This window comes from Equus przewalskii, chromosome 9, assembly GCF_037783145.1.
Source record: "Equus przewalskii isolate Varuska chromosome 9, EquPr2, whole genome shotgun sequence".
In the NCBI taxonomy this organism is placed as follows: Eukaryota; Metazoa; Chordata; class Mammalia; order Perissodactyla; family Equidae; genus Equus; species Equus przewalskii.
The window spans coordinates 38,383,627-38,406,246 of record NC_091839.1 but is presented as its reverse complement, the minus strand read 5'-3'; the positions used below and the strand labels follow the sequence as shown (position 1 = coordinate 38,406,246).

Sequence of the window (22,620 nt, the reverse complement as noted above, 5' to 3'; positions counted from 1 at the left end):
ATGCAAATCAAAACTACAATGAGATATCACCTTGCACTTGTCAGAATGGCTATAATTAACCACACAAAAAGTAACAGATATTGGAGAGGGTGTGGAGAAAAGGCAACCCTCATACACTGCTGGTGGGAATGTAAACTGCTGCAGCCACTATGGAAAACAGTATGGAGATTTTTCAAAAAATTAAAAATAGAAATACCATATGATCCAGCTATCCCATTTCTGGATATTTATCCAAAGAACATGAAATCAACAATACAAAGAGATTATGCACTCCTACGTTCATTACAGTATTATTCACAATAACCAGGATATGGAAGCAACCCAAGTGTGCATCAACTAAAATATGGATAAACAAAACACTATATATATATATATTTATATATATATAGCCATAAAAAAGACAAAATCCTCCCATTTGCAAAAACGTAGATGGACCTTGAGTGTATGATGTTAAGCGAAATAAGCCAAACAGCTGGAGGTGGGCAAAAGGGGTAAAGGGGCACATATGTCTGGTGACGGATAAAAACTTGACTATTGGTGGTGAGCATGATGCAGTCTATAAAGAAACTGATAAATAATAATTTACACCTGAAATAACGCAGTGTTATAAACCATTATGACTTCAATAAAATAATTTAAAACAAAAAAAAAAGAAATAAATAAAAAAAAAAAAAAGAAAAAGAGGGGCCCAGCCCCATGGCTGAGTGGTTAAGTTTGCCTGCTCCGCTTCGGCGGCCCAGGGTTTAGCTGGTTTGGATCCTGGATGCGGACATGGCACCGCTCATCAGGCCATGCTGAGGTGGTGTCCCACATGCCACAACTAGAAGGACCCACAACTAAAATATACAACTATGTACTGGGGGGATTTGGGGAGAAAAAGCAGGAAAAACAAAGAAGAATGGCAACAGTTGTTAGCTCAGGTGCCAATCTTAAAAAAAAAAAAAAAAAGAAAAGAAAAAGATACTGAGATACAAGTCCATTTGTCAAATCAGAGTTGAATTGGAAGCATAGGTTAGCTGTGGATACAAAAGTTCTGCAAGAAGCAATGAAAGGATTCTGTGAGAAACAGTTAGTAGTATGGCATGTACAATAAAGAGTATTGCATATTTTCTTACTATTTGTAAATTGTGAGCTACAATCCTTTATATCAGCAAAATTTATAATAAATACATGTGTGTGTATAAATGCATGCTTTTTTTTTGATCGTCAGCTGTTACACATTCACCACACAACGCTGGAGCTATCTAATGGATAATTTATGTTTCTTTTGTGATGTGAACCTGTTTTATATCTTACCACAAAGTCTTCAATAAAATATCTGTTTCTCTTCAAATGTGCTGAGGCATCACATTTATTTGGGTGAACTGAATGAACAATCTAGACGTCCTTTGAGATGAAGATGGGGCATCTATTTGCTCAGAGGTCTCCTGTCATGCTTGGGTCACACTGTTAAAGGGCTGATATGAATACTTTGGTTTTACCAGTGAGAAAATTTAATGTGATATTTAACCTGGCTAAATAAATTGTCCAAGATCATTCAACTAGTAGATGACAGATGTTGAATACAATTGAATTCCAACACTCAGGTTACACTGTTACGTCCTCACAAAGGTGTCAAGGGGTTCTACATGTTAAATTATAAAACTGGGGTTCTACATGTTAAATTAATTGCCCAAGTTCCCACAGGGGCACAGGTCTTTTTTCTTTTTATTGATGTAACTTTATTTCACACAAGTTCTCTCTCCACTCACAATGTTCGTATCCTGCTGTCCCCCATCCTGGCATCTCTGACACCCGAGGGGCGGTTCTTGGTCTGGGCATTTCTGAGGAGGCTTGAGAAGCTCAGGATTATCTCTTGCAGCTTTTGCCATAGTCTCTTTGTGGCCACAGCAGTATGGTCAATGTATATCTGCCCCTTTCATAAACCCCAAGTAATAGAGGGGTGGGGTGCGAGTCAATCCAGGACGCATAGAATGTACATGTTCAGGGACCATGGAATGTACAGGGCGTGAGGAGACATCCACTCTGGTACCTCAGCTAAGAGCTGCCGCCTTCTCCAGCACCGTGGAGGCAGACAGAAGTTCAATCTGCAGCCTCTCTGCCACAGCCCTCTCAACCCCCGACAGCAGAAATAGCAGCAGCAGCCTCCTTCCCCTCCCCATCGGACCTTGCTCCTCCACACGGTGGAGTTCCTTCCTCCCCTCAGGCTCCATTAGAAGCAATGTGGAGTTTGTGTCTCCCTCCGGGTGGGATCATGATGCTTCTCCCCCAGGGCAGGAGGACCTATGACACTCCTGGGACAGAATACTCTCTGCCACTGAGTGGACAGGTTTGAATATTATGGTTGCCTCCTTAAGCCCCTCTTCTGCCACTACATTATGTAGTCCCATGTTGCTGGGTTCTAAGTCGAACAAATTCACACACACCATTCTATTAGATTCCACCAAATCACCAGGAAGAAAAAGAATGGTGCACGGAAAAATGTAAGTCCTCACTCCATTTTATACTGGAGGTTCCATCTGAGAGCTACTGTAATTCTTAGGGAAAACCCTGGAAGCCTTGTTCTCTGGTTAGCAGGGAACAACTTAAGAACTGCTTTTGCTCAGCAGTTTCCATTTACCACAAGCCCTAGATATCTATCTCCTAGCTCTTCAGAAAAACTTCTGAGATGTTTACTATACTTTTATATGAAATCCTTAATGTACTGAGGTAAAAATGAACTTTTGTTCCAAATTCTTGTAACATACATTGGTGTCTGTTTCCCAGTACACAGGCACTCATACTTTCAAATTAGGGAGAATTCCCAACACAATTATTAAGATCATTCAATAACAAATAAAATTGTGTTCAGTGCTTTCCCGGTAATATGTACACAGTTCATATTTTATTTGATTAGAGAAAAGTCCAAAGGAATTGGGATTGTCACTTATTTGTTCCTTTATTCAGCAAATATTTATTGAACACTTCTGATGTGACAGGCATTCAGTAAGGCTCCAGAGCTAAAATGAGTAACAGGACAGACCCTTCCTTAAAGCTCTTACCGTTCAGAGGAGGCAAAGTGTCATGGGTTGAATTGTGTTCCACCAACAACATATGTTGAAGGCCTACCCCAGTACCTCAGAATGTGATCTTATTTGGAAATACGGTCTTTATAGAGGTAATCAAGATAAAATGAGGTCATTAAAGTGGACCCTAATGCATATGACTGGTGTACTTCTAAAGGGAAAGTTGGACAAAGAGAGAAACACACGTAGAAAGAAGACAATGTGAAGACTACTAAATACGGGACAACTAAGCTCCTTGTAGTCAGACTAAGACTTAACTTAATTACAATTTCGGCTCTCCCAGAAGTGGAATCTTATGCCAGTCAATCAGGAATCACCTAAACAGCATTAGTTAGATAATCTGCCTTGATAGATCCCTGCCATCTCCTATGAAGAAAGTAACCTTGCAATAACCAGTTTGCTTTTTTGCCTAGTACAACTTTTTAATGTTTTAAAAAATTATTTTATTGATGTCAAATTGGCTTATAACACTGTGTAAATTTCAGGTGTACATTATTATATTTCGGTTCTATATAGACTGCTTCATGTTCACCACCAATAGTATAGTTTTTTTGTGTGTGTGAGGAAGATTTGCCCTGAGCTAACATCCATTCCCAATCCTCCTCTTGTTTCTCTTGAGGAAGATTAGCCCTACGCCAACATCTGTGCCAGTTGTCCTCTATGTTTTGGTATGTGGGATGCCTCCACAGCATGGCTGATGAGTGGAGCAGGTCCACACCCAGGATCTGAACCCATGAACCTGGGCGGCTAAAGTGGAGTGCACAGAACTTTAACCACTCAGCCACGAGTGGCCCCCTAGTTGTCTAGTTTTTATCTGTCACCATACATATATGCACCTTTCCCCTTTTGCCCCCTCCCCACTCCCTTCCCCTCTGGTAACCACGAATCAGATAACCTCCTTGTCCATGTGTTTATTTATCTTCCACATATGAGTGAAATCATACAGTGTTTGTCTTTCTCCGTCTGGCTTATTTCATGTAGCATAATATCCTCAAGCTCCATCCATGTTTTTGCAATTGGTATAATTTTATCTTTTTTTATGGCTGAATAGTATTCTATTCTATATATATAACAGTAGTATTCTATTATATAGATATACCACATCTTCTTTATCCATTCATCAGTTCATAGGTACCTGGGTTGCTTCCACGTCTTGGCTATTGTGAATAATGCTGCGATGAACATAGGGGTGCATAAATATCTTTGGATTGTTGATTTCATGTTCATGGATAAATATCCAGTAGTGGGATAGCTGGATCACAAAATTTATTCATTTGAATTTTGTTTTTTAACAAGACACACACATGTCAACTTGAAGGCAGATATCAGGGTGATGCTTCAGCAAGCCAAGGAATGCCAAAATTGCCAGCAAACTACCAGATGCTGGGAGAGAGGCTTAGTTTCTTCCATTGCAGCCTTCAGAAGGAACCGACTCTGCTGACAGCTTGATCTCAGTCTTCTACCGTCCAGAACTGTGAGCCAGTAAATTTCTGTTATTTAAGCTGCCCAGTTGTGGTACTTTGTTATGGCAGGCCTAGGAAGGTAATACATGAAGGCACAATGAAGCAATCACAAAACCCTGACATGATCGATGGGGCATGTGTGTGATGCTGCCGGGCTTGAGCAGAAGCCACGTCATACAGGGCCTTGTGAGCCAATGTAAGGTGTTTAGATTTGCCCCTGGTCAAAGGAGGGAAGATACTGGAGAGATAAGACAGGAGGCCCATGCCAGCTGGCAGAAGGCATTGAGGGCTTCTTATTTTTATTTTTTTAAACCACAGAAGAGGATGTATTCCTCTCCTCCCCAACTCTTTCTTCTGACAGGATAGAGGTTTTTCTCTACAGGAAACAGATGAGAGCTGGAGCAAAGACCCAAGATTCTTGGCAGCAGAGGGAAGATAAGGAGGATGTGAAAGCGATGCCTCGAGAGCACACGGCCTGTCCAGCTGCCCCCGCCCCCATCAGTGCTCCAGATGCTGCTGGGGCCATGCCCTGCTGCTGGGAAGAAGGCCACGTACAGGGCCATTTCCATTTCATGTACTTGCTGATTTTTAGCGAGAATGTCTGTGAATAATTGTAAAATTATTTGCATTAAACAGTTTTTAAGCCAATAATCCCTCCTAACCCCTGGGAGAGTTTAAAGCTCAAGAGAAGAATTTATGTTTGGGCTGATAAGAAGCAGCCACGGACTTGATAAGAAGCTTGGGCCCGAGGCCGAGGCCTTAAAATCTTCCAAAGGAAAAAAGCCTAGATTTCGAAAGGGGGCGAGGAGTGGGAACTGACCCTTTCTTTAGTAACGTACTCATTTTTAAGTGATATTTCTTTTGTTGCCAAAAGTATTTTTTCCAAATTTGGGGATTTTGTATTAAATGCCTTTTAAATTCCAAAAGATGATTTTTAAAACATGGCATAATATGCAATAAAAGTGGAAAATCTAGTTTTACCTTCATTTTAAAGAACATAATTTTGTGTTTCATTCTATACTGATACATGCAGTTATTACAGAGTGCAAAATTGGGAATTTGGGTCATGGCAAGCATTTGGATTTCTACAGTAAGATCAAAATAGCTAAAGCCTATGCAAATGTGATCAAACGTGAGAGTTCAACTGCAGTTAAAATGTGTTATAATGGGAAAAATGCTGTCTTTTACAACGTACTTCTAGCAGGACCCAGTGAATCCGGAATTATATAAATCTATAAAAAACTTCCTCTTGAACATTTTGGTAAGATTCCTTTTCTAGTTTCTTTTTCTCTTTTCATGTACTCGTATATATTATAATATTTTAAATTGGTCTGGGGGAATTTGAACTCGTATAATATTAAAGGAATAGATATTTTATTTATTTATGCAGTGACTTCTGAACATTTGCAGTTCTATGCTACGTTTATCTGTAATTAAAATAAGGATCCTAATAACCTGAATTTCACCAGGGAGCTAAGAATCATTCAAACAAAATCTCAAAATCCTGTGTTGCCTGCATCGATTTTGCTAACTGGTGGAATTGTGAAGTACGAGGTTCCTCATTCATCTTCCTGCAGGGAAATTGAAAGCTTTGATTGGTATTGGTCATAATACTACTAATTGGGAGAGTCATTTGGATGTATATGCTGCAAACTTTAGAATAACAATCTGTTATATTTTAAATTTAAAGAGAATTGCACATTTAAAGCGATAAGAACTTACAAGATATGAAAAGGGTGTAAAGATTTAAAATCTTTGAAGAGAAGGCCAGAATTTAACAAAGTTAAAAATATATATGCTTGAATATAAGGATTCTGGTGTTACTAGAAATTAAACAGTAGGAGCCGGAATTGGCTTGATTAGCTAGACATCATTTAAGAGTCTTGTATTTATAACTATCCATTAAGTCATTGTTGATGGACCAGAGGGTAATGACAGATAAACTGTTGTATAGAAACAGATCTGCTAAGGTTTTCCCATTATCTCAACATAGAGGAGATCCTTTTATTAGTAGCTAAAAACAGCTACTGTCTAAAACCAAAAGGAATTACTAGAAAGGTTTGAACTATATTCAGAATTGATATTTGTATTGATGTGTTATTTTTAACTTAAATTTCGGGACAAAGCAAATAAATAATTATATTAATTTTATCAGGAAGAGGATCAGTATCAGATACTAATTTTAGAGGAAATCTAGAATTTTAGCAGAAGCACTGACTTGTTACAATTGGATTAGAAAGACCAATATGAAACCATTCTTTTACAAGAAAATCCTGGGGGCTGGCTCTGTGGCCCAGTGGTTAAGTTCTCGTACTCCACGTCAGTGGCCCAGGGCTTCACTGGTTCAGCCCCTGGGCGTGGACCTAGCACTGCTCATCAATCTGTGCTGAGGCAGCAACCCACACAGCAGAGCCAGAAGGACCTACAAGTAGAATATACAACCATGTACTGGAGGCGCTTTGGGGAGAAGAAGAAAAGAAAAAGAAGATTGGCAACAGATGTTAGCTCAGGTGCCAATCTTTAAAAAAAAAAGATCCTGTTTGGCTCTCCTAGTGAAATAGGAGCAATATGACCCCATGACACACCCCAATGTCCGGTACTGTTGTCTCTAATACTATTATCCACTAAAAGGAACTAAGGATCCTTGGAGAAATAGCTGATTCCATGTCTGGGGCTAAAAGGTACAAGTAAACATAAGAATTAGGTAATGCATTTAACATGAATCTGGGGAAGTGGCCAAGATGATCACTCCCCTCTTGAAGGTATGAAATCATTGATACAATAACTATACATAGAGTTCCGGGCGTCCTATCAGGGTTGAAAACAAGAATCCAGGCAGCTTTACTGGCCTAAATCACTGCTAGTAGATGAGGTCATTTGCATTAAAACAAGCAACAAGTGGTCTTCCGATTGCTATGATGAGAGACTCAGATCATTAGGTAATCTCCTGAGATTGCCCATGCTGGTTCCAGCACTTGGAGGGCGTACTGCTGTCTTCATCAAGATACTTCTGTTCCAACTTCCTTTTCAGAAGAACTATGAGCTGCCGGGCCCATCTTTTTTCCACACCAGCACATCTTCTCCAGTTCAGAGGTTCTTAAGGTTTTCTGTGCAAGGGACCTCTTGCCAATCTGGAGAAGCCTATGGAGTCTTCTCAGAACAATGTTTTTAAATGCATAAAATAAAATAAATTGGGTTACAAAGGAAACTAATCATACCGAAATGTAGTTATCAAAATATTTTTAAAAATTTGTGGTATAATAATCCATATATTCTTTATTAACACATTAAATTTTAAAAAGCATTTAAAATATTGGCAAAGTAAGCTAAATTTTATTTTTAAAGACCTTAATATGAAGGCAGTAGTTGCTTAGCTTGAACAAGAGACTTAAACTATGGGGTGGCCTTTGACAAGGCAACTTGCATGAAATGTTGGATATCCAATAGATTTTGATCTTTTATTTGGATGGTCCCAAGTGTTGAAAAGCCCAGTTCTCAAAATATATTGTTGTGAATGGAGTTAAACTTGCATAGCTCGCTTTACAAGGCCAGGATAGGGAGACTTCTTTCAAAGAACACCCAATTTTTCGGTTAAATGCCAGTTGTAGTCAAATTTTTGTCCACCAATGAGTTCATCTTTGGCTAGGTCATTATTTTCAACATAGTTTCTCAATATTTCTTTTGTGCTTAGCACTCTTTGTGTCTGTAGATGACCTGGGATAGGCAAATATTTTTTCAACAGAAGATCTCCAGTACAATATTGAATAGAAATGATGATGATAGACATCTCTATGTTGTTCCCAAATTTAGATGGAAAGCATTCACTATTTTCACCATAAAGTATGATGTTATTGTAGGGTCTTTTTACGTACCTTTGTCAGATTAAGGAATCCCTTCTATTTTCAGCTTGCTGAGAAGATTTGATCATGTTAATTTCTTTGAAAAGAGAAACTGAGAAAACTCAGAAAACTTCACAGATCTATCAAAAGTTATATCTGTCTAGATGACATTAAAGTTGAACCATAGAGTCACAGTCCTTTCTTTTCTGATATAAACTGTGTCCTCCACTATTTAAAAGTTAAAAAGATCAACAAAATAATTAGCAAATCAAATCTAACAATACATAAAAAGAGTTATACACCATGACCAAGTGATATTTATCCCAGCTATGCATAGCTGTTTCACCATTACAAATCAGTTAATGTAATTCATCACATCAACAGGCTAAAGAAGAAAAATCACATGATCCTATCAACGGATGCAGAAAAAGCATGTGACAAAATCCAACACCCATTTGTGATAGAAACTCTCAGTAAACTAGGAATAAAGGGGAACTTCCTCAACTTGATATAGAATATCCACAAAAACCCTAAAGCTAACATCGTACAAGTGTGAGAAACTTGAAATTTTCTCACCAAGAGCAGAAACAAGGAAAGGATGTCCCCTCTCACCATTGCTTTTCAACATTAAACTGAAAGTTATAGCTAGTGCAATAAGACAAGAAAAGGAAATAAAATGTATAGAGATTGGGATGGAAGAAATAAAACTGTCTTTGTTCACAGATAACATGATTGTTTATATAGAAAATCTGAAGGAATTTACAAACATACAAATATGCAGTCATAGCAAGGTTGCAGGATATAAGGTTAATATTCAAAAGTCAATTACTTTCCTATAAACCATCAATAAACAAGTGGACTTTGAAATCAAAAACACAATACCATTTACATTAGCACCTCCATAAATGCAATACTCAGGTATAAATCTAACAAAATATCTACAAGATCTACGTGAGGAAAAATGACAAAACTCTCATGAAAGAAATCAAAGAACTAAATAAATGGAGAGATGTTGCATGTTCATGGAAAGGAAAACTCAATATTGTCCAGATGTCTGTTCATCCCAACTTGATCTACAGATGCAATGGAATCCCAATCAAAATCCCATCAAGTTATTTTGTGGATATTAACAAACTGATTCTAGAGTATATATGGAGAGGCAAAAGACCAGGAATAGCCAACATAATATGGAGGAGAAGAAAAAAGTCAGAGGACTGACATTACCCAACTTTAAGACCTACTATAATGCTACAGTACTCAAGACAGTGTGGTGTTGGTGAAAGGGCAAACACATACATCAATGGAACAGCATGGAGAACCCAGAAATAGACCTACGTAGAAACAGTCAACTGATCCCTAACAAAAGAGCAAAGACAATGCAAGGGAGAAAAAAATGTAATGTTTTCAACAAGTTGTGCTGGAACAACTAGACATACACATGCAAAAAAAATCTGGACTCATATCTTACACCCTTCAAAAAAATTAATGCAAAACAAGAGATAAACATAACTGTAAAACATAAAACTACAAAACTCTTAGAAGATAACACAGGAAAAAATCTAGATGACTTTGGGTATGGCAATGCCTTTTTTACATACAACACCAAAGACATGCTTCATGAAAAAAATAATTGGTAAACTGGACTTCAGTAAAATTAAAAACTTCTGCTCTATGAAACACTCTCAAGAAATAAGTAGGCACATCATACACTGGGAGAAAATATTTGCAAAAGACATACCTGATAAAGGACTGTTATCCAAAATATACAAAGAACTCTTAAAACTCAACAATAGGGGCCAGCCCCATGGTTGAGTGGTTAAGTTCATGCTCTCCACTTTGGCAGCCCAGGGTTTCGCCAGTTTGGATCCTGGGCGTGGACATGGCACCACCCATTAGGCCATGCTGAGGTGGTGTCCCACATAGCACAACCAGAGACACTTAAAACCGGAATATACAGCTATTTACTGGGGAGGGGGGTCTGAGGAGAAGAAGAAGAAAAAAAAAACAATGATTGGGAACAGATGTTAGCTCAGGTACCAATCTTTAAGAAAACAAACAAACAAAAAAGCCCACCTCAACAATAAAGTAACAATCTGATTAAAAAGTGGGCAAAAAGTCTGAACAGATATCTCACTAAAAAAGATACTGTGGGGGCTGGCCTGGTGTAGCAGTGGTTAAGTTTGCATGTTCTGCTTCCGCGGCCCGGGGTTCACTGGTTCGGATCCCAGGTGTGGACATGGCACCTCTTGGCAAGCCATGCTGTGGTACGCATCCCACATATAAAGTAGAGGAAGATGGGCACAGATGTTAGCTCAGGGCCAGTCTTCCTCAGCAAAAAGAGGAGGATTGGCAGCAGTTAGCTCAGGGCTAATCTTCCTCAAAAAATAAAACAAAACAAAACAAACAAAAAAGATACTGTGTCAGATAATAAGTAAGCTTATGAAAAGATGCTCCACATCATTTGTCACTAGGGAAATGCAAATTAAAACAACAATGAGATACCACTACACACCTATTCGAATGGCCCAAATCCAGAACCCTGACAACAGCAAATGCTGACGAGGATGTGGAGCAACAGGAAGTCTCAGTCATTGCTGGTGAGGATGTAAAATGGTAAAGTCACTTTGGAAGATAGGGAGTTTCTTACAAAAGCAAACATACTCTTACCATACAATCCAGCAACCTTGTTACTTGGTATTTACCCAAATGAGTTGAAAACCTGTATCCGCACAAAACCCTGCACATGGATGTTGATAGCAGCATATTCATGATTGCCAAAGCTTGGAAGCAACTAAGATGTCCTTTGGTATGTGAATTGATAAATAAACTGTGGTAGGTTCATATAATGGAATATTATTCAATGCTATAAAGAAATGAGCTACAAAACCATGAAAAGACATGGAGGAAACTTTAATACATCTTACTAAGTGAAAGAAGTTAATCTGAAAAGGCTACATCCTGTATGATTGGAACTATATGACATTCTGGAAAAGGCGAAACTATGGAGACAGTAAAAGGATCAGTGGTTGCCGGGGTGAGTGAGGAGGGAGGGATGAAGACAGGATTTTTAGGGCAGTGAAACTACTCTGTATGATACTATAACAGTGGGTATATGTTATTATACATTTGTCAAAATCTATAGACTGTACAACACCAAGAGTGAACCCTAATGTAGAGTATGGACTTTGAGTGACAATGACGTGTCAATGTAAGTTCGTTGATTATGACTCGTGTACCACTCTGGTGTGGGATGTTGATAGTGGGGGAGACTGTGCATGTGTGGAGCCAGGGGGAATATGGGAAATCTCTGTACCTTCTGCTCAATTTTGCTGTGATCATAAAACTGCTCAAAAAACCCGAAGCCTGTTTTTTTAAAAAAAAATTAGAAGGATGCCCGTCCTGCCTCTTTTTTTCATTTTGGCAGCTTAGCCAAGAAAGCATGTTACTTTTCAATAGTACGCATAATGGTGTCTGTAGGCTTTTTAATAGAGAGATTTATTTTATCCATGTAAGAATGCATAACTGGCAGGTAATACAACTAAAGGATATATTTTTTTTCCAAAGTAAAACAAGAATGAGTTTTCTTTTTCTCTTAGAAAAAGTGAAACTTCTGCTCATAGTTGCGAGTGCTTTTAAAGATTTCCCTCTGCTAAGTGGTAGAGAAGTGCTCTCCAGGATGTTGCCATTTCTTGACAAAATCTTTTAAAAATGCCATGATTCAGAGATCTGCTTCTGATAGAGGCATTGCCTCTGTGGCTATAGAAAAACTTCTTCAGATTAACAGGAGGAGTCTTTGTTATGGATGCCCGTCTGTTAGTGAGCAGTGAGCCATGATGGCCTGAGGGAGTTCCTTTATAGTGAAAAGAACAAGATGTACGGCGACGCATGGCAGGACTCCATCTATGCAAAGAGTATGAAGTGTTTCTTTTCAGACAGAGTTTTGTTTGGTAATTTTCCTTTTTTTTCCTTTTTAAAAAAACCATTTCCAAACAACATTCACAGTCTTTGCCATTTCTAAAAAGAATTAAAAAAAAAAAATAAGGATTTTTCTTTGATGGCACCAGCAAGCACATAGTGAACGGAGGAGGGAGATGGCTCCTTACGCAGATGGCCCGCAGTTTCCGCTGGTTGCATGCTAAAGGGAACCTCGAGGCTGCCAATTCTTCAATGACATGCTTCAAAAATGTCAAAAAGAAATGTTGTTTCTCAAACATCACATATTTGACAGAACTGTTGCCAGCCTTTCCTCCATAGAAACAGAAAGATTTCGGAAAACTGACCCCATTGTGTTGGGACGTTGTATGAGAGCTTTAGAGGCCAGAGAACCACAGCGTGCTCTGCTATCCCAAGAACGCATGTGGGCCACGCTGCCCAGCAAATTTAAAACTCCTTGTAAAAGACTCAACAATTATTTAAAAAGGAGTTTACAGGTTAAGGTGCCCCAAAGCTGTTGCAGAAAAACAAAGATACTACTTGTTAGAGAGAGAGCACCAGGAATCCAGTGCTCCAAGGACGGGCCAGGCCGCCTCCCGGCTCAGCACGCACTCCCCTCCCTTGGAATTCCTACGCCAATGTTTACTAAAGGTTTTCGCATTTTTGCTATTACCTTTGGATCACTCCCTTGCTTTCTGTAAGGAGGAGTTTCCTGGGGACTTTCTCAGTCCGAAGGGTGTCTTCACCGTGTCTCTGGAGTTTTCTCCTGTTACTAATTATTAATATTCCAAATCACATTTCTAAGTGAAGTTACCTTTTACTCTGTAATGCCCTTTTTTTAAATCAGAAAACCTGAAATTTGGAAGAGTATAACCATTTGTGTGAAAAACATAGCTATATATTTGTAGCTATGTTTTAAAGAAAAAAATACAAATAGTACGTATTCTTTAAAGTATAGGAAAAGCGAGGGGAGGTAAGCATTTAAGGAGGCCCTTCTATGTGGCATGCCCTGTGGTCAACTGACACTTTATCTTCACTATTTTATTGACTTCTCACAGCAACCTTTTCAAAGTCGAGTATAATAAGGCACAGAGAGATGAAACACCTTGTCCAGTTCAGCATAGCCAGGTCTATCTGGCTATCTAGTTGTTGACTCAAAATTGAACACATTTTTTCTCTATTTTGAATGGGAGTCAGCATGGTTTGGAAAGAGCACGTTGTCTGAGACCTTGGGCAAGACTCTTGGTTCCCCTATGGTATAATTACTCGTTTTATATAAGAAGAAACAATGTAATAATGCAGTCTCCAATGCTTGCAAAGCTGATTCCAGAGAGATTGCCATATGGTGACACAGTGGTGGGTGTTGCAGGCCTGGGAGCAGGGCTTCCTTGCAAGACAGTGGGAGAGTTGAGCACCCAACACCCTGCCCCTAGAATGATTGACAGGTAGGTGGTAGAGGAAGTGGTAGGCGGTAACTGGAACTCAAGGGACATTTCTGGGGGGAGGCCAGGCCCATTCACTCCCATTAAAGGGCACCAGGCTGCCAAGTAGGGAAGACTGACATTAGCATTCCTGAGCTCCCTCCTTCCCTTTGCAGAATAATTAACATAGATCTCCAAGGGCAGCCAGCAGCCGCCAACACCCATCAAATCCTTTCCATGTGCCCAGTGAGCTCTGTATACCTACCTCTTAAATCTCATTTAATTATTGTAATAACCCTACAAAGTAAGTACTTTTGTTGTCTGGCTTTACCAGGATGGGTAACTGAGGATTTGAGAGTGTAATGTCTCGCTCAAGATCGCAGAGCTGGTAGGTAATCAATTAAATCTGCTTTTAATTACTAACCCATTTGTACCACTTCCATAGGCTTCGCCACGTTTTCACAAAATTGGAAATCCTGGCTTTCTCTAGCTGAGAGGTTTTCAGGTTGAGAAGCTTTAAAATAGGTCAGGAATGCTCTGAGCAACTTAATCCCATTTTCATCACAATTACTAATAGAAGATTAACCTGGTTTTGTTGTCTTAGTCCTTTAACCCCCGATCTGTCCCAGAACCAATCTCCAGAGAGTCATCTTTCTGTTGTGCCTGTCAACTCAGGTCTTAAAAAAAGTGTGATACGGGCCGGCCCGGTGGCACAGCAGTTAATTGTGCACATTCCGCTTCGGTGGCCTGGGGTTTGCCGGTTCAGATCCCAGGTGCAGACATGGCACGGCTTGGCACGCCATGCTGTGGTAGGCGTCCCACATATAAAGTGGAGGAAAATGGGCACGGATGTTAGCTCAGGCCAGTCTGCCTCAGCAAAAAGAGGAGGATTGGCAGCAGATGTTAGCTCAAGCTCAGGGCTATTCTTCCAAAAAAAAAAAAAAAAAAAAAAAAAGTGTGATAAATCCTACTTGGTCATGGTGCACAGTTCTTTTTGAATTCTGTTTGACAGTGTTTTGTTGAGAATTTTTGTATCTACCTTCATAAGGGATATTGATTGTAGTTTTATCTTGTCATGTTTTTGTCTGGTTGGGTTATTAGGGTATTGTTAGCCTTTTAGATTGAATTCGGAAGTTTTTTTTCCTCTTCTATTTTTTGGAAGAGTTTGTGAAGGATTGGTGTTAATTCCTCTGATTGGTGTTAATTCCTCTTTAAACATTTGGGATAATTCACCAGTGAAGCCATCTGGGTCTGGGTTTTTCTTCGTGGGAAGATTTTTGATTATTAATTCCGTCTCTTTATATCTGATAGGTCTATTTAAATTTTCTATTTTTTTCTTGAGTTAGTTTCAGTAGTTTGTGCCTGTCTAGGAATTTGTCATTTCATGTAGGTTATCTAATTTGTTAGCATACAATTGTCATAGAATTCCCTTATAATTCTTTTATTTTTATAAAGTTGATAGTAATGTTGTCTCGTTCATTCCAGATTTAAGTAATTAATTTCAGTCTTTTTTTTCTCTTGGTCAGTCTAGATAAAGGTTTGTCAATTTTGTGGGTCTTTTAGAAGAACCAACTGAAAAAATTCTTTTTCTATTATTTTTCTAGTCTCTATTTCATTTATTTCTACTATACTCTTCAGTATTTTCTTCTTTTTGCTTTATTTAGGCTTAGTTTTTTCTTTGCCAGTTTTTAAGTTAAAATATTAGGTTACTGATTTGAGATCTTTCTACATTTTTAATACAGGCATTTACAACTATAAATTTCCCTTTACACACTGCCTTCACTGCATCCCATTTTTGGTATACTTCATTTTCATTCATCTCAGAGTACTTCCTAATTTTTATTGTGATTTCTTCTCTGATCCATTGCTTATAGGACTGTAACACTTAATTTTGATGTATTTGTGAATTTCCCAGATTTCGTTCATTTATTGATTTTCAAATTATTCTGTTATGGTTGGAGGACATGCTTTGTATGATTTAAGTCTTGGTTAATTTATGAAGGCTTGTTTTATGGCCTAGCCTATGGTTTATCCTGAAGAATGTTCTGTGTACACCTGAAAAGAATGTGTATTCTGTTGTTGTTGGATGGAGTATTATTTAGATATCTGCTATGTCTAGTTTGTTTATAGTGTTTTAAGGTCTTCTCTTTCCTTTGATCTTCTGCCTAGTTGCTCTATCCATTATTTAAAGTGTAGTATAGAAGTTTCTAGTTGTTATTGTTGAATTGACCATTTTTCCTTGCAATTCTGTCATTTTTCAGTTCATGAATTTTTAGGTTTTGTTGTTGTGTGCATACATGTTTATAATTGTCACTTATTTCTGATAGATTAACCCTTTTATCATTATAAAATGTTCTTTTGTCTTAGTCTATTTTGTCTGGTATTAGTACAGCCGATCCAGCTCTCTTTTGGTTACTCTATGCATTTTGTCTCTTTTCTCATCTTTTTATTTTCAATTTATTTTTATCTTTGAATCTAAGGTATGTCTCTTGTAAGTATCATATAGTTGGATCATGTTTTTTTTTTTTAAATCCATTCTTCCAATTTCTGCCTTTTAATTGGAATGTTTAATCCATTAACATGTAATGTAATAACTAATAAGGTAGGATTCACATCTGCCATTTCACTCTTTGTTCTCTATATTTTTATGTCTTTTTTGTTCCTCTATCCCTCCATAACTGGCTTCTTTTTTGTTAAGTAGATATTTTCTAGTGTACCATTTTAATATCCTCCCTTTTTTTTCTTTTAAGATTTTATTTTTTTCCTTTTTCTCCCCAAAGCCCCCCGGTACATAGTTGTGTATTCTTCGTTGTGGGTCCTTCTAGTTGTGGCATGTGGGACGCTGCCTCAGCGTGGTTTGATGAGCAGTGCCATGTCCGCGCCCAGGATTCGAACCAACGAAACACTGGGCCGCCTGCAGCGGAGCGCACGAACTTAACCACTCGGCCACCGAGCCAGCCCCAATATCCTCCCTTTTTTTAACTACATTTTTTTGAGTTATTTTCTTAGTGGTTTCTATGGGAATTACAATGAAAAATTTATAATAATAAATATAATTTAATTTCAATAGTATACAAAACCTTTGCTCTTGCATCGGTTTGTTCCATCACCTATCTTTCATGCTATTATTATCATACGAATTCCATTTTTATACATTAATTATAGGCCAATCTAACTATTGCTTTATGCAGTTGTCTTTCACAAACCAAAAATATATTTATACTTCTTTTATATTTGTCTATGTAGTTTCTTCTTCTGGTTCTTTTTATTTCTTTGTGTGGATTTTAATAACTGTTCAGTGTCCTTTTATTTCAGCCTGAAGGACTGTCTTCACTATTTCTTATAGGATAGTCTACTAGTGACGTATTCTCTCAATATTTGTTTATCTGGCAAAAGGGACTATTTTTTTAGGAGAAAAAAATCACCACAAATTACAGAGTTTTAAAGGATAATTAGGGGTTGGCCAGGTAGAATAGCAGTTAAGGTTGCATGCTCCACTTTGGTGGCCCAGGGTTTGCCAGTTCAGATCCCGGGTGTGAACCTATGCACCGCTTATGAAGCCAGGCTGTGGCAGGCATCCCACATATAAACTAGAGGAAGATGGGCATGCATGTTAGCTCAGGGCCAGTCTTCCTCAGCAAAAAGAGGAGAATTGGTGGTAGATGTTAGCACAGGGCTAATCTTCCTAAAAAAAAAAAAAGATGATTAAATACTGCAAGCATCATAATATCTGGGAAAAATCAATATTTTTCTTCATTGCCTCTCACCCCTCTATAATAATTTCTCCTCCTTTTTGGCTGTGCACTCTTTGATTGTCTCTTCATATCAAACAATTTTATGATATAATTTTCTATGAAGAGAAAGGAAAAATAATTCAGTGTTTTTCTATTATGGTTGGTTGAAATTTATTTATAATTGAAACATTTTTATGACTGAAGTTTGTAATTTTAAGATAATTTCTTTCAGCTTCACAGCTTGTTATTGATAATGTCATATAAATTGGGGGAAACTGTGAGTTTGACCTCCCAACCTCTATAAACTTCTATGAAGCTTCTTTAATATATAAACTGTAAGATCTCAGGGCATTTTAAGGTCTTTTCCACCGACTAATCTTATATATTCTTTTAAATGATGACACTTATTAACAAATTTGTTGTTGAGATCATCATCATAGTCATCTCGTACCTTCATGTCCTGAATCTGAAGGAGTTGGCGTAACAGACAGTAGACATATTTTTAGCTGCCATTCCTATACTGGTGGTGTAGCAGTTAAGTTTGGATGGCTAACACTTATGTTAACTATACATTGGAGTGACTGAAAACCACATAAATACATACAGCTAAGTCTAAACTAAATGAATCTTCAAGTCAACTTCCCCTTAGCTGGTTCCCAAAATGCCCATGGCCACTGCAGTCCTACCATCACAAGGGAAAGTGTGATGTAGAGGAAGTTGGAATGAAAAGAGTTAGAAATCTTTTTTTGTTTTGCTTTTTCTCCCCAAATCCCCCCAGTACACAATTGCATATTTTAGCTGTGGGTCCTTCTAGTTGTGGCATGTGGGATGCCACCTCAACATGGCCTGACGAGTGGAGCCATGTCCACGCCCAGGATCCAAACCTGCAAAGCCCTGGGCCCCCGAAGCGGAGCACGCAAACTTAACCACTTGGCCATGGGGCCGGCCCTCATGAAATCTTAATCAATTGTGGTTAAGACACCGTACATGTGAAGGTTTTACAAAAACACATGACCATATGAATACATTGCTAGACCCCTCCCAGGGCCTTGAAAGTGGGCCATGCATGTGTGGGGTCCTGAAGCTTAAGCTTTGTTAACTTCATAGCAAACCTGTCTCTGTATGTTACTCTCCTTTTCCATAAATCTCCAAGCTGTTCCCATTTGTTTATTTCTTCAGAAGAGCTTAAAAATAATTTTGTCTAATTCACAGAAATCTTATTTGGTATTTTGTTTAGTGTATCAGTCAAAGGAGAGAAACCATACAGTAATTTGAACAAGGAAAGTCTAGAGGACTAGAACAACAACGCATTGGCTAGTAGGATGTAAACAGAACTGTAAGGAATGTAGGAATAGCAGATGTAAGGAGTGGCCACTACTCCTATGGCCAAGATAGATGCCCAAGGAAGAGCCCCCAGGCTAGGATCCAGACCTTGGTAGGAGCCACTGGCTCACTGGATGGCAAAGAAGTTGCTTTGATACTGAGCTGGTGGAACTTGCTGAAAATATGCCCTGCTGGGTGCCAAGGAAAGCTGTTCTTTGGGAGGTCAACAAAATCTCCTGAGAGACGTGGTACTGGGGAAGGTTCTGGCTGCTGTGCACTGCAGGAGCCCAGTTTTGGAGAAGCTATACACATTGCAGGAGTCTGGAGAGTAAGCAACATGGGAACCAGGAAGCAAGAACGCTTTTCCTCGTGCAATATCTCTTTGGCAAAGTGCCTTCCACTGATAAGCCTAAACTTTGTAATAGCCGGCAAAGAAAAAATATTTAAAGGGCCCTGATTCATTTTTGTAGAGCAATCAATGAAGAATGAGTTTAGGGCTGAGAGATGATTAACCACTATGTGAATAATTGGTAATGTATTGGATTTGGACATTCATTTAGGGAGAACTTATATTTTTATCCAAGAGTAAGATATAGTGTTCCATTTACTCAAGATTTATCTTAGTAGATTTTTATAGTTTTAATAATACATGAGTGCTATAAACTTATATTTTCCCAAGTATTATTTTCATTTTTTTTGTTGTTATTGGGAATGGAATACTTTTCCATTATATTTTTGCGATCATTGTTCAAGCTATTGAATTTTGTATCTTAGTTTTGCACTGACAATCTTGAGGGTAAAGCTTAGTGTTCCTAATGTTTGTTTTTTCCAGTTGATTCTCTTGCTTTTCCATACATAAAATCCTATCTGAAACTTTGCCTTCTCCTTTCCAGTATTAATAATCATATTTAGAGCTACCCTGGTGGCATAGTGGTTAAGTTCATGTGCTCTGCTTTGGTGGTCCAGGGTTTGTAGGTCTGGATCCTGGGCACAGACCTACACACTGCTCATCAAGCCATGCTGTGGCAGCGTCCCACATACAAAGTAGAGGAAGATTGGCACAGATGTTAGCTCAGGAACAATCTTCCTCAAACAAAAAGAGGAAGATTGGTAACAGATGTTAGCTCAGGGTTAATCTTCCCCACCAAAAAAGAATCATATTTAACAATATTAATAATCAATTTGTCTAATTAAATTAGTTAATATGTCTTGAAGAATGTTAAATAATAATGGTGATAACAGGCATCATTGCTTCAATGTAAATCCTCCTAGAATGTCATTCTCATGCATGGTGTTACTTTCTTTTGAACAATGTATTTGCTAATGTTAAGAAATCCTTTGATTTTTACTTTTCTAATTAAAAATCCACAATGTCGGATTTTATAAGTGTCTTTTCATCGTTTATTGAGGCAATTATCTGTTTTCCTCCTTTGACCTTTAAAATGATGATTTGTTGATATTGAACCAACTTTGCATTCCCAGACTGAACTGCCCTTGCTCTTGAGGTTGTGGTTGTTTAAAATTTTGTTTGATTTTATTTTCTTATATTTTATTTAAGATTTTTCATATCAACATTTACAAGTGAAATTAGGATATAGTTTTCTGTTAAGTTTTGGAATCAATGCTATATAGTTTTGTACAAAAAATTGGAAAGATTTCCATTTTTCCTCTGGAAAATTTAGCAAACATTTAAAATATTTATTCCTTGAAGGTTGGAAACACTTCATCTGTAAAACTCTCTAGTCTTTGTGCTTTGGGGGAAATTTAGTCAAACAACTTTAAAAATATTTTCCAGGGTTATGTAAGTTTCTTTACATTCTCTCTTTTCTTGAGTTATTTTTCGTAATTTGTATCTTTCACAAAAGTCATGAATTTCTTATGGATTTTCAAACTTACTAACAAGGAGTTTAAATTGCCTGACTCTTTGTAATTATTTTCACTTTCTCATTCTTAATTTTGTGTATTTGCGCTTTTAATTTACAATTTTATTACGTTGATATCAGAGAATGTTATCTGTACTGTTTCTACCTTTGGAATTTATTGAACTTTTTTCTGTGGCCAATATACGACTGATTTTTGTAAATATTTCAGGAGAAAATGATTTATTCTCTTTGTTATAGGATGTTCCTTTTTGGCATTAAATCAGCTAGACACTTTTGGGAGCAGGTCCCATTCTTTCAAGTTACACTCTTTCTTAACCAACGTAGTCTAGAGTCTTGCTTGAAAGTGTGGTTCCCAAAACCAGCAGCAGCACTGTCCTGGCTAGGAAGCTCGTCGGAAACGCAGAATCTCAGCCCCGTCCCGGACTGGCTTAATCAGAATCTTCATTCTAACAAGACCTGCTGCTCATCCACGTGCACATTAAAATCCTAGAGAATTTCATACTTTAAATTATAGCATTTAATTTAGTTGTGAACATCCTCCAAATTATGTTATTTATTAATGTTGCCCTTTTTAAAAGAATTGAATTCTTTATTAAAATCTAACAAAAAGTAAATTTTATAAGAGACTGAACACAGTGTAAAATTGCCGCCATTTGTCTGAGGATATGATTATAGCTGGGATTGGCTTCTGATATCATCCTTTCTTCCTTATCCTCTTCCTTCCCCACCCGCCCTCCTGATTAGGACCCAAGGATTCTGGCTCTGCAGACTTGGGGGGCACAGTCACGCCCCCACTGGACTGCAAAATCAAGTGTAATAATGTCTTTTTTGTCTGTACGTTTTTCTCTGAAGCTCAAGCTTGCACTCAAGCCACCTGGCAGCAGTGCCAGAGCTCGTGTAGAGAAATGATGCAAAGAAACAAGGAGTACGTTCTTTCCCTCGGGCAGCCCAGTGACCCCAGGAAACCTTAGGAAGTGGGGGGCAAAGAACCACCAACAACCTGGTAGCCACTGAGGGGCTCACAGGGTTGGGATTGTGCGCAAGTCAAACCAGCGGGTTACTAGGCACCTCAGGAATTAGGGCTTTTCAGATGTGATTCATCAGAATTTGTTACATTCTCATCATGCTAGTCACAGTAGCTTTTTTAAGGGAATTGCCTAACATCTAAAAACATGGCAGGTTATTCTAGATTTCCTAGCCTGTTGCATTTCATTTTTTGTAGAACTAATAACTTTGGGGCTATCTCTGCCAAGGGCGAGTTTCAAGCCAAGCAAGAAGGAGTAGGTGGACCACGGCAGCCCACTCTCGCAGGGCCTGTCAAGTTACCCAACAAGGCAGCTCAATCATGGACAGATCGGGAGCACTTCAGCAAAGGTGGAAATCTCGCCTATCTCAGGAAAAAAATGCTGATTCTTGGTCTAACCCATAGTGTGGATGAGCCTTGAATTCTCATACTGATAAAGCTCGGCGTGAACAATTTACTCAGTTGGCATGTATTTGAGAAATTGGCAATGCCTTGTTCCATAGACATCTGAAAAGTTCTGAGAGCAGGTTTTGACTAATTTAACTGCTTTAAGTTCTTTTGAACTACAGAGGTGTTTCTTGGGTTGTTTTACAGTCATACTTTTCTGGAATCAGAGGATTGCCTTGGACTGGATTAGGTCTCCTGTACCATAGATGTCACAAACGGACCCCTGAGGCAGTTCCAGATACTACACCAGGCCCTGCCACTTACAGCTTTTCTCCTCTTTTCTCCCCTTCTCCTTCCTCTTTCCCTCTCTTATCTTCCTCCTTTCTCTCTGCTTTTCACTCCTCCATGGCCTATCTCTAGAAACCCCAGTAGCACTAATCAATCAGTTATCCAAAGACAGCTACTATGTACCAGGCATGATACTAGGCAGTGTAGAGAATACAAAGATGAACACAATATGTGTTTGTCCTTGATGAATTTGTACCTTA

The 22,620-nt window shown here is 38.4% G+C and overlaps 1 long non-coding RNA gene across 1 annotated transcript in view; it reads left to right on the top strand.

The window, feature by feature from the left end:
• The first annotated feature begins 13,931 nt into the window (after window positions 1–13,931).
• Window positions 13,932–22,620, top strand: part of LOC139073715 (uncharacterized) — a 68,883-nt gene continuing 60,194 nt past the window's right edge. The window contains exon 1 of the long non-coding RNA XR_011522697.1: window positions 13,932–14,109. This is a non-coding gene — a long non-coding RNA (uncharacterized lncRNA). The remainder of the gene's footprint in view (window positions 14,110–22,620) is intronic.